Here is a 20009-nt window from a genome sequence, read left to right on the forward strand (position 1 = left end):
ATCAAGAACCATTCACCAGCATCAAGACACGTGAAAGACAATGATGAAGTGAGTTTTGTGTTTTTTATTTATATTAAAATGGACTCAGCGTTTAGAGGTAAGTTTGGACTCTACATTTAGTAGCAAGGTTGGACTCTACATTTAGTAGCAAGGTTCGACTCTACATTTAGAGGCAAGGTTGGACTCTACGTTTGAGTAGCAGGTCTGGACTCTACGTTCGAGAAGCAGGTTTGGACTCTATTTTTCAACTGAAGATGAGCAAAATATAACAATGGAAATGAGTCACTTTACCTGACCTATTTTGGGAGTTATCCTAGGTAATATGCATTATGTACTTATGTGTACCTGTGCTTACTTACCAGCTTTGACTTGTACATATAGGCTAAACGATGTGTTATCCCAATAAATGCTTCTAACAAAAGCGTTTCTTCTTCACTATTGCTGGCAGAGAGATTTAGATCAGTTTCATTTATACTGTTTTGTTGACAAACTACACGACCGCCGAGTGGCTGTTTTGCCCTTACGTGTCTTGTAAAAATAAAAGGGGAAAGGAATTTCAACATTTTCGTCAGAATTTGACTGGTGATGGGCGGTAGTTGGTATTGGTCAGTAGATATTGGCTCGCTGTGTCATTTGCGAATTGGGATGACGTTTGCTTTCACTCTCGGGCACAGAGAACCGTTTAGCCTGTGTTCTGGGGCATTGGTAACGGTGGTTAGGAGGCGAGCCTTGGTCAGTACTTTCCTCCCCCATCCCCCAAGCAATCTTGTGCTTATGTTTGTCAGGCTCCACAATGGTCTTTGTTATCCAGGAGTCGTGCCGTAGTCTCTCTCTCTCTCTCTCTCTCTCTCTCTCTCTCTCTCTCTCTCTCTCTCTCTCTCTCTCTTTCTCCCTCTCTCTCTCTCTATATATATATATATATATACATATATATATATATATATAATATATATAATATATATATATATATATATATATATATATATATATATATATATATATATATATATATACATATATATATATATATATATATATATATATATATATATATATATATATATATATATATATATATATATATATATATCTTCTACACAGGATTCTACAAGGTTAAGTCTAGGGTTCCTAACTACATATACAAGCTACTTCACCTCATTTGAACCCCTCTCGCTCTCTCTCTCTCTCTCTCTCTCTCTCTCTCTCTCTCTCTCTCATTTAAATAAATTCTCGTAAAGCATTGGTAACACAAAAAATCGCATTGTTCCCGGTGACACAAAATTAGGAAAACACGCCACATTTGTGGCCCAGCGGAAGCGCATTCAGAGGAACGTGAGTGAGTTAACACTGTGCTCGAAGACGTGGAAAATGAACCTCGGCTTGCAAGTATTGTACTTTGCATACATCAGTTTTTAAACTGGAGTATAAAATATTTTGGAACCTGCTTGCCGAGGCGTAAGAAGAGAGAGAGAGACCTGTGAGTAGGCATGATTAATGCCAAGGTTACATAAGCCGAGAGATGTATACCTCTCGGTATGAAGAGACGGTTTTAATCCCTATGTTTAGAGATCAGAGTACCCCTAACTGATAGCAAATAGGTGAACCAACTAATCAATGTAGGCCAACTAATGAATCTCTAGCAAGAGCAGAGTACAAACAACATAAATAATCCTGTACCTAAGTTTGTGCTTCTCAAACCACACCTTAATTATCTCGTGTATTTGGGGTGACGATCACTGAGTGATGAATCTAATCAGTGAGTGATGACGAAGGATACAGTGATGACGATCACTGAGTGATATCTGACTCAGATGAAGATCACTGAGTGAAATCTTAGAGGTTTCTAAGTTTTATAGCAAGAGCAGAGTACAAACAACATAAATAATCCTGATACCTAAGTTTGTGCTTCTCAAACCACACCTTAATTATCTCGTGTATTTGGGTACCCCTCAGTTACATGATGACGATCACTGAGTGATGACGATCACTGAGTGCTTCTCTAAAACGACCACCACACCTTAATGACGTGTGATGACGATCAATAAGTGATGACGACCACTAAGTGATGACGACCACTAAGTGATGACGACCACTAAGTGATGACGATCACTAAGTGATGACGATCACTAAGTGATGACGATCACTAAGTGATGACGATCACTAAGTGATGACGATCACTAAGTGATGACGATCACTAAGTGATGACGATCACTAAGTGATGACGATCACTAAGTGATGATCACTAAGTGATGACGATCACTAAGTGATGACGATCACTAAGTGATGACGATCACTAAGTGATGACGATCACTAAGTGATGACGATCACTAAGTGATGGCGATCACTAAGTGATGACGATCACTAAGTGATGACGACCACTAAGTGATGACGATCACTAAATGATGACGATCAGTAAGTGGATAACAATGACGAAGATATTAAAAAAAAACTATAAAGAGTGATTAAGTCGACGGGGCTATTATTTTTAATTTACTTCAAAATTTATAGTAGTAGCAGTAGTAGTAGTAATAGTAGCAGTAGTAGCAGTGTGTATTAGAAGCAGTGTGTATAGTATTAGAAGTGACAGAGTATTAAATCCGAACTTTACATCCTCCTTCCCCATTAAAATATCCATGAACATTTTTCATTTAGTTAAGGCATTTCTGTCCAAAAACGTCTAGTTATTCTCTTAATTCTTATTCTTGTGAACTGTCACTCTTCTGTGTGTTATATATATATATATATATATATATATATATATATATATATATATATATATATATATATATATATATATATATATATATATATATATGCAAGGAATTCGCAAGAGCAGCGAAATATACACAAACACTGATCTCTGGCCGAAGGAGATTCGAACTTAAGAACCTTGGAACAAGGTACGCAGTGCTATACCATTCTCACCACACTGGGCAATACCTTGGCGCCTAGCACACTGCTAGACGTTGATCAAAGGCAGCCAGCTTTCAAGGAGAAGGCTTACAGCTGTTCATCCCAAGGTTTTCATCCAAGGTTCGTAGGTTCGAGTCTCCTTCGGCCAGATATCAGTGTTTGTGTATATTTCGCCTGCTCTTGCGAATTCCTTGCATTGTTAAAAATCTCTAGTAAGGCTGATGCATGCAGGGGATGAGATGAAAAGCTGTAAGCCTTCTCCCTGAAAGCTGGCTGCCTTGGATCAACGTCTAGCGCAAGCTGGGCGTCAAGGTATTGTCCAGTGTGGTGAGAATGGTAATGCACTGCGTACCTTGTTCCAAGGTTCGTAGCTTCGAGTCTCCTTCGGCCAGAGATCAGTGTTTGTGTATATTTCGCCTGCTCTTGTGAATTCCTTGCATATATATATATATATATATATATATATATATATATATATATATATATATATATATATATATATATATATATATATATATATATATATATATGCATATATACAGTGGTCCCTCGCTTTTCGTAGTTCTCGGCAGTCGTAAAATTCACCAATCATAGGGGTATTTTCATATAAACATGGACTCACTTTTCATAGGTTGACTCGCGAGTCGTAGTTCGTCCGGGACGCGTACCCACGGCGTGAGCCATGGCGGCAGCCAGTCTGGCATTGTTTACCAGTGAGCAAAGGTCCCCTCACGTGCTCCAGCGAAATATTTCATAATATTCCATTTATTTTAGTGCTTGCAAGTACTAAATAAGCTACCATGGCTCCAAAGAAAGCTCCTAGTGCCAAGCCTGTGGTAAAGAAGGTGAGAAATACGATTGAATTTAAGAAAACCATCATTGAACAATATGAAAGTGGTACAAGTGTGGCTGAACTGTCCAGGATGTATAAAAAACCCTACACAACCTTATGTTCCATAGTGGCCAAGAAAAAGGAAATCAAGGACGCTGTTGTTGCAAAGGGAGTAACTATGCTGACAAAAATGAGATCACCAGTACTAGAAGAGGTTGAGAAGTTATTATTGGTGTGGATAAATGAGAAACAATTAGCAGGAGATACTCTTATGACTTCGATTATTTGTGAAAAGGCTAGGCAGTTGCATGAAGATTTGGTAAAGAAATTGCCTGCAAATAGTGGTGATGTGAGTGAATTTAAGGCCAGCAAAGGCTGGTTTGAGAGATTTAAGAACCGTACTGGCATACACAGTATGGTAAGGCATGGTGAGGCTGCCAGTTCGGACCACAAGGCGGGTGAAAAATATGTGCATGAATTCCAAGAGTACATAGAGGCTGAAGGGCTGAAACCTGAACAAGTGTTCAATTGTGACAAAACAGGCCTCTTTTGGAAAAAAATGCCAAAGAGGACCTTCATTACACTAGAGGAAAAGGCAATGCCAGGACACAAACCTATGAAAGACAGGCTGATGCTAATGTTCTGTGCTAATGTTATGAAGAGTAAATTGTGTGTGTTTTGGAAATCTAATAGTAAGGCATGGGTCACGAGGGAAATTTTCGTCGAGTGGTTCAATGAAGTGTTTGGCCCTAGTGTGAAGGAGTATCTCCTGGAAAAGAAATTGGATCTCAAGTGCCTGCTAGTAATGGACAATGCACTTGCTCATCCTCCAAACTTGGATGACCTAATTTTTGAGGAGTTTGGGTTCATCACAGTAAAGCTCTTGCCCCCGAATACCACTCCTCTCCTCCAACCCATGGACCAGCAGGTCATTGCAAACTTTAAAAAACTCTACACAAAAGCAATGTTTCACAGGTGCTTGACTGTGACCACAGACACTCACTTGACCCTAAGGGAATTTTGGAGAGAACACTTCAGCATCCTCCATTGCATAACCCTTATAGGTATGGCTTGGGAGGGAGTGACTACCAGGACTTTGAACTCTGCCTGGAGAAAATTGTGGCCAGATTGTGTCGACAAGAGGGATTTTGAAGGGTTTGGGACTGACCCTGATGAGCCTATGTCTGTTGTAAAATCAATTGTGGCACTGGGGAGTTCCATGGGGTTGGATGTGAGTTTGGAGGATGTGGAAGAATTGGTGGAAGACCACAACGAAGAGCTCACCACTGAGGAGCTGCAAGAGCTTCAGCAGGAAGAGCAACACATCGCAGCTCAGAATCTTGCTGCAGAGGAGGAGGAAGAGAGATGGAAGAAGGCGCCTTCTTCAGAAATTAAAGTTTTTTTTACTATGTGAGGTAAGATGGAAAGCTTTATGGAGAAACATCACCCTAACAAGGTTGTTGCAAGCCATATTGGCAACATGTACAGTGACAAAGTCTTGGGCCATTTTAGGGAAGTGTTAAAGAGACGCCAGAAACAGAGCTCTCTCCACAGTTATTTCGCGGGACAGGACTCCATTGACTCTCAAGGTGGTCCTAGTGGCATTAAGAAACAGAGAAGACAAGCAACCCCAGAAAAGCAATTGGTACTGAGGTGTTGATGGAAGGGGATTCCCCTTCCAAACTATAAACAATCCACTCTCTCTCTCCTCCTCCAGTCTCCCATACACTAAGAAGAATCTCCAATAAAGGTAAGTGTTATGCTGTTAATGTTTCATTCATCATTTCCCATTGTATTGTTTATGTACTACATGTATATTTCATGTAAAAATGTTTTTTGTTTTAATACTTCTGGGTGTCAGGAACGGATTAATTGTATTTACATTATTTCTTATGGGGAAAATTGATTCGTAAATCGTAAATTTCGTTTTTAGTAACGGTTCCAGGAACGGATTAATTACGATATATATATATATATATATATATATATATATATATATATATACATATATAACATATATACATATATATACATATATATACATATATATATATATATACATATATATATGCATATATATATATATATATATATATATATATATATATATATATATATAAATATATATATATATATATATATATATATATATATATATAGATATATATATATATATATATATATATACAGTGGAGTGAGGAAGAGCCAGTTGTGAGTGTGGGGGAAGTTCGTGAGGCAGTAGGTAAAATGAAAGGGGGTAAGGCAGCCGGGATTGATGGGATAAAGATAGAAATGTTAAAAGCAGGTGGGGATATAGTTTTGGAGTGGTTGGTGCAATTATTTAATAAATGTATGAAGAGGGTAAGGTACCTAGGGATTGGCAGAGAGCATGCATAGTTCCTTTGTATAAAGGCAAAGGGGATAAAAGAGAGTGCAAAAATTATAGGGGGATAAGTCTGTTGAGTGTACCTGGTAAAGTGTATGGTAGAGTTATAATTGAAAGAATTAAGAGTAAGACGGAGAATAGGATAGCAGATGAACAAGGAGGCTTTAGGAAAGGTAGGGGGTGTGTGGACCAGGTGTTTACAGTGAAACATATAAGTGAACAGTATTTAGATAAGGCTAAAGAGGTCTTTGTGGCATTTATGGATTTGGAAAAGGCGTATGACAGGGGTGTATAGGGGGGCAATGTGGCAGATGTTGCAAGTGTATGGTGTAGGAGGTAGGATTACTGAAAGCAGTGAAGAGTTTTTACGAGGATAGTGAAGCTCAAGTTAGAGTATGTAGAAAAGAGGGAAATTTTTTCCCCAGTAAAAGTAGGCCTTAGACAAGGATGTGTGATGTCACCGTGGTTGTTTAATATATTTATAGATGGGGTTGTAAGAGAAGTAAATGCGAGGGTCTTGGCAAGAGGCGTGGAGTTAAAAGATAAAGAATCACACACAGGGTGGGAGTTGTCACAGCTGCTCTTTGCTGATGACACTGTGCTCTTGGGAGATTCTGAAGAGAAGCTGCAGAGATTGGTGGATGAATTTGGTAGGGTGTGCAAAAGAAGAAAATTAAAGGTGAATACAGGAAAGAGTAAGGTTATGAGGATAACAAAAAGATTAGGTGATGAAAGATTGAATATCAGATTGGAGGGAGAGAGTATGGAGGAGGTGAACGTATTCAGATATTTGGGAGTGGACGTGTCAGCGGATGGGTCTATGAAAGATGAGGTGAATCATAGAATTGATGAGGGAAAAAGAGTGAGTGGTGCACTTAGGAGTCTGTGGAGACAGAGAACTTTGTCCTTGGAGGCAAAGAGGGGAATGTATGAGAGTATAGTTTTACCAACGCTCTTATATGGGTGTGAAGCATGGGTGATGAATGTTGCAGCGAGGAGAAGGCTGGAGGCAGTGGAGATGTCATGTCTGAGGGCAATGTGTGGTGTGAATATAATGCAGAGAATTCGTAGTTTGGAAGTTAGGAGGAGGTGCGGGATTACCAAAAACTGTTGTCCAGAGGGCTGAGGAAGGGTTGTTGAGGTGGTTCGGACATGTAGAGAGAATGGAGCGAAACAGAATAACTTCAAGAGTGTATCAGTCTGTAGTGGAAGGAAGGCGGGGTAGGGGTCGGCCTAGGAAGGGTTGGAGGGAGGGGGTAAAGGAGGTTTTGTGTGCGAGGGGCTTGGACTTCCAGCAGGCATGCGTGAGCGTGTTTGATAGGAGTGAATGGAGACAAATGGTTTTTAATACTTGACGTGCTGTTGGAGTGTGAGCAAAGTAACATTTATGAAGGGATTCAGGGAAACCGGCATGCCGGACTTGAGTCCTGGAGATGGGAAGTACAGTGCCTGCACTCTGAAGGAGGGGTGTTAATGTTGCAGTTTAAAAACTGTAGTGTAAAGCACCCCTTCTGGCAAGACAGTGATGGAGTGAATGATGGTGATAGTTTTTCTTTTTCGGGGCACCCTGCCTTGGTGGGACTCGGCCTGTGTGATAATAATAAAAATATATATATATATATATATATATATATATGTGTGTATATATATATATATATATGTATATATATATATGTCGTGCCGAATAGGTAAAACTTACAATTTGGCTTAAGTTGCAAAGCCCTTTTTACCGAATAAGGCAAGCGAAAATTTGCGTCTGCAATGATTTCGCAAAAATAATTTTGAACGTAACAAAAAGAATGTAGCTCATAGTGTTTGTTTATTATTAAATTACTGTAAGCTTATCTAAAATACATTTAGTTCGATTAGACTAAATTAAATTGAGCTTGTTATAATAAGGTTAGGTAAGTTTTCCAAGGTTCTTTTGGTACAAAATTATTTATTTTTACATTAACGTAATTGAAAAAAAAATGCATCTTCAAACGTATAAGAGAAATTTTTTAGAAACAACTTAATTTTAAATGTGTTCTTGCTAACTGACCAGTTTTACATATTCGGCACGACATAATATATATATATATATTTATTTATTTTTTTATTATCACACCGGCCGATTCCCACCAAGGCAGGGTGGCCCGAAAAAGAAAAACTTTCACCATCATTCACTCCATCACTGTCTTGCCAGAAGGGTGCTTTACACTACAGTTTTTAAACTGCAACATTAACACCCCTCCTTCAGAGTGCAGGCACTGTACTTCCCATCTCCAGGACTCAAGTCCGGCCTGCCGGTTTCCCTGAATCCCTTCATAAATGTTACTTTGCTCACACTCCAACAGCACGTCAAGTATTAAAAACCATTTGTCTCCATTCACTCCTATCAAACACGCTCACGCATGCCTGCTGGAAGTCCAAGCCCCTCGCACAAAACCAAAACCTCCTTTACCCCCTCCTCCAACCCTTCCTGGAGGCCGACCCCTACCCCTGCCTTCCTTCCACTACAGACTGATACACTCTTGAAGTCATTCTGTTTCGCTCCCATCTCTACATGTCCGAACCACCTCAACAACCCTTCCTCAGCCCTCTGGACAACAGTTTTGGTAATCCCACACCTCCTCCTAACTTCCAAACTACAATCTGCATTATATTCACACCACACATTGCCCTCAGACATGACATCTCCACTGCCTCCAGCCTTCTCCTCGCTGCAACATTCATCACCCACGCTTCACACCCATATAAGAGCGTTGGTAAAACTATACTCTCATACATTCCCTCTTTGCCTCCAAGGACAAAGTTCTTTGTCTCCACAGACTCCTAAGTGCACCACTCACTCTTTTTCCTCATCAATTCTATGATTCACCTCATCTTTCATAGACCCATCCCTGACACGTCCACTCCCAAATATCTGAATACGTTCACCTCCTCCATACTCTCTCCCTCCAATCTGATATTCAATCTTTCATCACCTAATCCTTTTGTTATCCTCATAACCTTACTCTTTCCTGTATTCACCTTTAATTTTCTTCTTTTGCACACCCTACCAAATTCATCCACCAATCTCTAACTTCTCTTCAGAATCTCCCAAGAGCACAGTGTCATCAGCAAAGAGCAGCTGTGACAACTCCCACTTTGTGTGTGATTCTTTATCTTTTAACTCCACGCCTCTTGCCAAGACCCTCGCATTTACTTCTCTTACAACCCCATCTATAAATATATTAAACAACCACGGTGACATCACACATCCTTGTCTAAGGCCTACTTTTACTGGGAAAAAATTTCCTCTTTCCTACATACTCTAACCTTGAGCCTCACTATCCTCGTTAAAACTCTTCACTGCTTTCAGTAACCTACCTCCTACACCATACACTTGCAACATCTGCCACATTGCCCCCCTATCCACCCTGTCATACGCCTTTTCCAAATCCATAAATGCCACAAAGACCTCTTTAGCCTTATCTAAATACTGTTCACTTATATGTTTCACTGTAAACACCTGGTCCACACACCCCCTACCTTTCCTAAAGCCTCCTTGTTCATCTGCTATCCTATTCTCCGTCTTACTCTTAATTCTTTCAATTATAACTCTACCATACACTTTACCAGGTACACTCAACAGACTTATCCCCCTATAATTTTTGCACTCTCTTTTATCCCCTTTGCCTTTATACAAAGGAACTATGTATGCTCTCTGCCAATCCCTAGGTACCTTACCCTCTTCCATACATTTATTAAATAATTGCACCAACCACTCCAAAACTATATCCCCACCTGCTTTTAACATTTCTATCTTTATCCCATCAATCCCGGCTGCCTTACCCCCTTTCATTTTACCTACTGCCTCACGAACTTCCCCCACACTCACAACTGGCTCTTCCTCACTCCTACAAGATGTTATTCCTCCTTGCCCTATACACGAAATCACAGCTTCCCTATCTTCATCAACATTTAACAATTCCTCAAAATATTCCTTCCATCTTCCCAATACCTCTAACTCTCCATTTAATAACTCTCCTCTCCTATTTTTAACTGACAAATCCATTTGTTCTCTAGGCTTTCTTAACTTGTTAATCTCACTCCAAAACTTTTTCTTATTTTCAACAAAATTTGTTGATAACATCTCACCCACTCTCTCATTTGCTCTCTTTTTACATTGCTTCACCACTCTCTTAACTTCTCTCTTTTTCTCCATATACTCTTCCCTCCTTGCATCACTTCTACTTTGTAAAAACTTCTCATATGCTAACTTTTTCTCCCTTACTACTCTCTTTACATCATCATTCCACCAATCGCTCCTCTTCCCTCCTGCACCCACTTTCCTGTAACCACAAACTTCTGCTGAACACTCTAACACTACATTTTTAAACCTACCCCATACCTCTTCGACCCCATTGCCTATGCTCTCATTAGCCCATCTATCCTCCAATAGCTGTTTATATCTTACCCTAACTGCCTCCTCTTTTAGTTTATAAACCTTCACCTCTCTCTTCCCTGATGCTTCTATTCTCCTTGTATCCCATCTACCTTTTACTCTCAGTGTCGCTACAACTAGAAAGTGATCTGATATATCTGTGGCCCCTCTATAAACATGTACATCCTGAAGTCTACTCAACAGTCTTTTATCTACCAATACATAATCCAACAAACTACTGTCATTTCGCCCTACATCATATCGTGTATACTTATTTATCCTCTTTTTCTTAAAATATGTATTACCTATAACTAAACCCCTTTCTATACAAAGTTCAATCAAAGGGCTCCCATTATCATTTACACCTGGCACCCCAAACTTACCTACCACACCCTCTCTAAAAGTTTCTCCTACTTTAGCATTCAAGTCCCCTACCACTACAGTGTCGTCACTTGTAATTATTCTTATTGCTCCCACTGTATATATATATATATATATATATATATATATATATATATATATATATATATATATATATATATATATATATATATATATATATATATATACAGTGGGAGCAATAAGAATAATTACAAGTGACGACACTGTAGCCCCCAAGGATAAGACCACGGCCCAAGCACTAGGAGACAAGCATCCAACCAGGGACACCTTAGCCATCAACGACAACCCTGAGGAAGACCCCATCACTGAACAATTAATTTTGCCAGAATCGGAAGTCTATAGGGCGATCGTGTCATTTCCAGCAGGATCTGCAGGAGGTTACACTGGAATTCGACCTCAGGACCTCAAAGAGATGGTAAATCCAGTACTCGGTGAATCTGCATCAATTCTTCTCACCGAGTTAACAACTTTCGTCAACAATTGCCTGGCTGGGCGAATCCCAGAAGAAATTAAACCTTTCTTTTTTGGAGCCTCACCATGTGTTTTGAAGAAGAGAGATGGGGGAATCAGACCCATTGCAGTTGGAAACACTCTTCGCCGTCTCGTTGCCAAAGCAGCAGTGAGAAACATTCGCCTAGAAGCTACCACTTTACTCCAGCCACACCAACTGGGCTTTGGGGTCTCTCAAGGCAGTGAAGCTGCAGCTCATGCGGCAAGGGCCTACATCAGGGACCTACCAGAAGACAAGGCCATAGTCAAACTTGATTTTAGAAATGCCTTTAATATGGTGAAGAGAGATGCTGTTTTGCCAGCTGTTCGGGTTCGGTTCCCCAGTCTCTTTCCCTTCATTTCAGCCGGCTACAGCAAACCCTCAATTCTTTTGTTTGGAGAACATGAAATTCAATCATCAGAGGGTGTTCAGCAGGGTGACCCACTCGCTCCACTTCTCTTCTGCTTGGCAGTAAGAGAACTAACTTCCAGCCTACGCAGTGAGCTCAATATCTGGTACCTGGATGACGGCACTCTGGCAGGTACTGAAGAGTCCCTCGTGGGAGACCTACAACTGGTGAAAACACAGGGAGAAGACTTCGGACTCATACTCAATCCCTCCAAGTGTGAAATCATCACAGCGAACCAGGAAATAATCAATGCTGTGCGAAGAATCCTCCCAGAAGTCTCAACTACAACTCCGCTGGGTCACCAGGCCATCGATACTGTCCTCAGGGACAAATTGAATGACCTGATGAGAATGGAGGAGAGAATAAGCGATCTTGATGCCCATGATGCTCTGTATCTCCTCACAAGGTGTCTTACTATGCCAAGACTCACTTACTTCTTGAGGTGTGCACCCTCTTTTGACAACCCAACACTCGATGAATATGACGCACACCTGAGATCAACTTTTAAGAAGGCACTGAACCTGTCACTAGAGGATGAGCAATGGGATCAGGCAACCCTTCCAGTGCGACTGGGAGGTATAGGGGTGCGTAAAGCAACGCATGTTGCTTTACCTGCTTTTCTGTCTTCGTGTTTGGCTTCCAGTGCATTAGTCAAGAAGATAGTGCCCGAACGCTTGAGAGACTTGGTAGGAGCTCAAGACCCCAGGTTTACTGAAGCAGCGATTCGGTGGGACACCCTTACAGACTCCTCCAGTAGACCAGCTCCTCCCAAACAGCACAAACAGTCCCACTGGGACAAACCGATCATGGAAAAAATCGCCAACACAATGCTCTCCAATGCTTCAGGAAAGAACAAAGCTCGTCTCCTGGCAGTGAGGGCACCACACTCAGGAGATTTCCTGTTAGTTGTTCCCAATTCCTCCCTGGGCACCCGACTCGACCCACAGGCCATTCGGATTGGTGTTGCTCTTCGCCTAGCCGCCCCCATCCTCACCGAACATAGGTGTATTTGCGGCAGGGCGACAGCTGATCAATTCGGACTTCATGGTCTCGTGTGCCACACAGCAGAAGGGAAGTATGCCAGACATGAGGAGATCAATGACATAATAAAGAGAAGCCTCGCCACAGCCCGTTGCCCAGCTCAACGGGAACCCCAAGTACAGAGGTCTGATGGAAGTCAAAAGCGTCCTGATGGAGCCACTATGCTACCCTGTAAGGATGGAAAGCAGATTGCCTGGGACTACACCTGTGCTGCCACATTGGCAGACACCTACTTGCCATACTCTGTAGTGGAAGGGGGTGGAGCTGCCAGCCACAGGGAGACCCAGAAGATCCAAAAATTTGAAGACCTTCCCCCTTGCTATAACTTCATTCCAATAGGGTCGGAGACCCTTGGAGCATGGGGCAAGTGTGCTCTAAAGTTCCCCAAAGAGCTGGGTGAAAAGTGCATCATAGAAACCAAGAACCACAGGGCGACCAGCTTCCTCTTTCAGAGACTCAGTGTTGCGATCCAGAGAGGAAATGCCTGCAGCATTCTGGGCACGCGGCCCACCGCAGGGGAGCTGGACGAAGTATTCGAGATGTAGCTCTGAGTAACCTATGTTGTTTTACTTTCTGTTATATTTTTGTGAATGTTTGGCCAATGTATTTTGTCTTTAAATAAAACATACTTGAAATATATATATATATATATATGAACATCAAAATGGTATACAATACCGACAGGTTGTTAGGTAAGACACATATGCAACATTTAGACATCTTTATTCCGAAGCGTTTCGCCTACACAGTAGGCTTCTTCAGTCGAATACAGAAAGTAGGCAGGAGCAGTAGAGATGTGAAGACGATGTAATCAGTCCATCACCCTTAAAGTCGTAGAATTTGAGGTTGTCAGTCCCTCGGCCTGGAGAAGTTCAGTTCCATATATATGTGGTATATATATATATATATATATATATATACATATATATGTATATATATATATATATATATATATATATATATATATATATATATATATATATATATATATATATATATATATATATATATATATATATATATATATATATATATATATATATATATATATATATATATATATAAGTCATCATTACATTAGCAGTTCTTTTTGCAGAATGTGAACGTATACATTTCATTCATAAACTCTCAGTAATTACTGTTCATCATATTACAAAGTAACCCCAAGGTTTACCGTTTAGAAAAGTGGTTCGTGGAAGAGGAGAAGTCATTCACAGTTAATTAAGTTATAACTCTAAACTCTATAATTGCCTACATCAAAGAAGTCCTGCTTACACTCTGCTATTTTTGCGAGTGCGTAATTATCGTTAGGCATTAATATTTACATTCCAACTGATTTATTTACACTTACAACTTATCACACTTTCATTGAAAATATGTAATCTTTATGTGTTCACGATTAAATATTGATGAAGAGCGGCTATATGTTTGTGTAATTTTGCTGGTAAGTGTTTGTGTGGTTTTTGCCGAAGAGCGGTCAAACAAGACCAATATTTTTAAGGCTATTATATATATATGTGTATATATATATATATGTACATATGTATATATATATATATATATATATATATATATATATATATATATATATATATATATATATATATATATATATACATATATATATATATATATATATATATATATATATATATATATATATATATATATATATATATATATATATATATATATATGAATTATTTATTACATAATATGGCACAGAAGATTTAAGAGATACATTGTTGATATAAAGGTGGCATATACGGTACATGTTGTTACGTGTGTATCACCGATTGTAAGGCGAAAATCTCATCCAGCTCCTCAGAGCTGGGGCGTGTGCCCAAAATGCAGCATGCATTACCCCTTTGAACAGCCGCACTGAGCCGCTGGAACAGAAAACTAGCTGCCCTGGGATCCCTAGTTACCCTGAGGAGTCTTTTTCCCAGCTCCTTAAGGAAATTATATATATATATATATATATATATATATATATATATATATATATATATATATATATATATATATATATACATATATATATATATATACACATATATATATATATATGTATATATATATATATATACATATATGTATATATATATATACATATGTATATATATATGTATATATATACATATGTATATATATATATATATATATATATATATATATATATATATATATATATATATATGTATATATATATATATATATATATATATATATATATCTATATATATATATAAATATCTATATATATATTTATATATATACATCTCTATATATATATATATATATATATATATATATATATATATATATATATATATGTATATATATATATATATATATATACTTTTCTGCATGGTCATTAAGGAAATCACAGAAAGACAGTTTTGTGAGCTCAGCATCTGGTTTCTGGATGATGGCGCTGTAGGCGCAAGAGTTTTACAATTGTTTTCCTCCAGGGAATATATAATTGAGAAATCCTGCTCTGATGTCTTAGACTTAGAAAAATTATAGGACTATCTCTAAGCCCCTCCATATGTAAAGCAGTTTCTTCCAACCAATAGTTCATTGACCAAATTGTGGTCAGTGATTTAGGCGACGTTACTCTCCTTGGTGCTTCTCTCAGCTCCACCACTATCAACCTGATAGTGGTGAAGATGGATAACTATACTGGAACACTTATGCACATGAGGGTTTCTCCCTACTCACCAGAGGTTCTTGCCTCTCAAAGCTCATCGACTGTTTTATCCAGGTTCTCAGTCGTCAATAATTTCAAATTGGAGTAACATGACACTATCTTTAAGTCCATGCCTAAACATTTCTCTTCATGGTAAACAGCGGGTGCAAAGCATACTTTAAAGTGAGACAAAGTTGACTGGAAATGCAAACAGCCTTCCAAATATCCTTGCCAGCCTTCTTAGCCTATACTACAGGATCATATGACTAGTGAAGCAAATTCTGTCAGACCACTGGGGTGATTCAGCTGGCAGGCAAAACCCCTGCTTCACAAGAATCATTTCTGACTGGGAGAATCTCACGACCTTCAGCACGAAAACCAGTTGCAGTGCTGACATACACTCCAGCTGCAAGAGCACAATAGCAGAATAGCAGAAGGATATGCACGAAGTTGAAACGTCCGACATGTTAATGGCCCATGTCACTGCTGTGAGTACACATCACTACGGAGACTCTCTTTTAGCAGTTCCTAATTCGGCACTGAGCACACATCTTGACCCATGAATCCTTTACTGAAGTGGCTCTCTCTCTCTCTCTCTCTCTCTCTCTCTCTCTCTCTCTCTCTCTCTCTCTCTTCATTCTATATTCGAGTCCCATTCATGCTACATTTACACTGGAATGTAGGGAACAAGTTTCATTTCGCTGCAGTCTCCAGTGGCATGAGATATTGTTTACATTTCGGAAATACATAAGAAACCAGCCTCATTGTATTGCGCTCCGAGACCTTAAACACGAGCCAGCCTCGAAAAACACATTTATATGCAAAATAATATAATACAGAGTAAGGTTTCCCAAGAGTGGTGGTTTCTCTCTCTCTTTTATCTCCTTCTCCACCTGTCTCTTTGCATCTCTCTCTCTTCCGATCTACTTTACTCTTTTACTTTGCTTTTCCCTCTGCCGCTTTCTTTCATCTAGCTCTTTTCCCTACCTCGAAGAAGGTCTAGACTCGAGTAGGATTTATGTAGCTTCTTTATCATCCTATTCTGCTCCAGCCTCTATAAATGCCCAGACCATCTCAACCTCGCCGCCTCTGCCCTCTAAATTATTCCTTTAGTAATATATCTAGAATTCATTACTTTTACCTTAATTGAGAGAACTGTTAATCCGCAGTGGTCATAATGAGAAATGAAAGCGATCAGATTCCATACAAGAAAGCAATGAACCTGCTCAATTCCTAGACTCAAAAGTCCCTTACCGGCATCAAAGCACCTCCCTTGTTGAAAGGAAGGCTTCAGATCAGCCTTGGCTGGAATGAGAATCAAATGTTATCCTGACAGTAATGTGTGTAAGTAGTTCTGGGCATATTTTGAAAACTGTGGCTCTTGTAATATATAAAGTCTGGTGTTCTCTGTGCAAGATTTGTTTACCTGAAATGACACAATTCTTGTGTGGCATTTAAGAAATGTGTCCTTGGAAATGTGAGATGTGTATTGCCCTTCCGGCGCAAGGACACATCTCGAACTCGGCAGAAAGGAGTTATACCAACGCCAATAAATACTATACCAAAGGGATACAAATAAAGCCAAGAAAACTGACTTTCTGATTACCAAATTACGCTTTTAAGAATCTTGTCTCAGATTCAAAAATGAGAACCTTCATGGTTATTTGTAAGACCTTTAAAAATGTTTCAGAAGTAGGAGTGCATCAGCAAGAAGTCCAATTCCTTATATCCTTGGACAAAGGTAGATTCAAGACGACTCCGCAATAATAACCCAAATGGAGACAAAAATACAGATAATTATTTTATCGAGCATTGACAAGTGTTCATTACATTTTAGTTACCTCTCTCTCTTTCAATGTCGTGCCGAAAAGGCAGAACTTGCCATCTTGGCTTAAATAGCAACACTCATCTTGCCATATAGGACAAGTGAAAATTTGTGTATGCAATAATTTCGCCAAAATCATTCTGAACCTAAGGAAAAAAATATATTTCACTGTGCTTGTTTAGTATTAAATTATCGTAAACAAATCTAAAGTATATTTAGTTGGGTTAGGCTAAAATAATTGCACTTGTTATAATAAGGTTAGGTAAGTGTTCTAAGTTCCTTTTGGTGCAAAATTATATTTTTTTACATCAACATTAATGAAAAAATATATCTTTAAACGTATAAGATAAAATTTTAGAAAGGACTTAATTTTAAATGAGTTCTTGCTAATTGACCAGTTTTACATATTCGGCACGACAAATATATATATATATATATATATATATATATATATATATATATATATATATATATATATATATATATATATATATATATATATATATATATATGTATATATATATATATATACATATATATATATATATATATATATATATATATATATATATATATATATATATATATATATATATATATATATATATATATACATATACATACATATATAAGAGAGAGGGGGGAGGGAGGACGCAAGCTTGATGAAGGTGACACAGTGGACAGGATACTATGAGTTATCCAAATTGGGAAGAGGTCATAGAATACCAGCAACAGGAAGAAGAGGAGGAAGAGGATGTGAAGGAGAAAGAGAGAGAGAGAAGGACTATGAGAAGGAGAAAGAGAAGAAGAAGGAGGATGAGGATGAGGATGAGGAGGATGAGGATGAGGAGGAGTAGGAGGAGGAGGAGGAGGAGGAGGAGGATGAGGAGGAGAAGAAGAAGAAGGAGGAGGAGGAGGAGGAGGAGAGGGAGGAGGAGGAGGAGGAGGAGGAGGAGGAGGAGGAGGAGGAGAACGATGGCGACAACGACGAGAAAAAGGAGAACACAAGAGGTTGCTGAGGTGTGATGGAGCCAGCCATAACACCCTCCCAGAGAGCCTCTTTCTCCACCAGATTAAACGACGTCCGCCTCACTCAAGCTCCACCCTTGACAAAAGTAGTCACCAGAATCCAATATTCTCCCGTAAGCACATTCGCTGCTTCGCACATAATAAATACACTTTTTTTCGGCAACCCGTTAAAAAACATTTCACCTTACTGCCTCCTCAAATTAATATATATAGATATATATATATATATATATATATATATATATATATAAATATATATATAAATATATATATATATATATACATATATATAAATATATATATATATATATATATATATATATATATATATATATATATATATATATATATATATATATATATATATATATATATATATATATATATATATATATATATAGATCGTGCCGAATAGGCAAAACTTGCGATTTTAGCTTAAATAGCAACGCTCTTCTTGCCGAATAAGGCAAGCGAAAATTTGTGTATGAAATAATTTCGCAAAAATTATTCTGAACCTAATGAAAAAAATATATATTTCATTGTGTTTGTTTACCATCAGATTATTGCAAACTTATCAGTCGGATTAGGATAAATTAAATTGAGCTTGTTATAATAAGGTTAGGTAAGTTTTCTAAGGTTCTTTTGGTACAAAATTATTAATTTTTACATTAACATAAATGAAAAAAAAGTATATCTTTAAACGTATAAGAGTTAATTTTAAATGAGTTGTTGCTAAGTGACCAATTTTACTTATTAGTCATGACACACACAAACACACGCGTATATATATATATATATATATATATATATATATATATATATATATATATATATATATATATATATATATATATATATATATATATATATATATATATTTCCAACAAACCGGCAGTATCCCACCGAGGCAGGGTGCCCCAAAAAGAAAAACGAAAGTTTCTCTTTTTAAATTTAGTAATTTATACGAGAGAAGGGGTTACTAAACCCTTGCTCCCGGCATTTTAGTCGCCTCTTACAACACGCATGGCTTACGGAGGAAGAATTCTGTTCCACTTCCCCATGGAGATAAGAGGAAATAAACAAGAACAAGAACTAGAAAGAAAATAGAAGAAAACCCAGAGGGGTGTGTATATATATGCTTGTACATGTATGTGTAGTGTAACCTAAGTGTAAGTAGAAGTAGCAAGATGTACCTGAAATCTTGCATGTTTATGAGACAGAAAAAAGGACACCAGCAATCCTATCATCATGTAAAACAATTACAGGCTTTCGTTTTACACTCACTTGGCAGAAAGGTAGTACCTCCCTGGGCGGTTGCTGTTTACCAACCTACTACCTAGAATGTATATATATATATATATATATATATATATATATATATATATATATATATATATATATATATATACATATATATATATATATATATATATATATATATATATATATATATATATATATATATATATATATATATATATATATATATATATTAACAAACTGCCAGTAGCTAGTGATTGAATCCGCTGTTATTTTAGCCTGCCTCGTGGAAAGCAAGTTAAATTTCAGGACGCTCTTATCC

The 20009-nt window shown here is 38.0% G+C and overlaps 1 protein-coding gene across 1 annotated transcript in view; it reads right to left on the minus strand.

The window, feature by feature from the left end:
• LOC128684340 (uncharacterized) overlaps positions 1-20009 on the minus strand; it is a 319293-nt gene that overhangs the window by 23980 nt on the left and 275304 nt on the right. The window lies entirely within an intron of this gene.

The sequence above is a fragment of the Cherax quadricarinatus genome, chromosome 4 (genome assembly GCF_038502225.1).
Source record: "Cherax quadricarinatus isolate ZL_2023a chromosome 4, ASM3850222v1, whole genome shotgun sequence".
Classification (NCBI taxonomy): Eukaryota; Metazoa; Arthropoda; class Malacostraca; order Decapoda; family Parastacidae; genus Cherax; species Cherax quadricarinatus.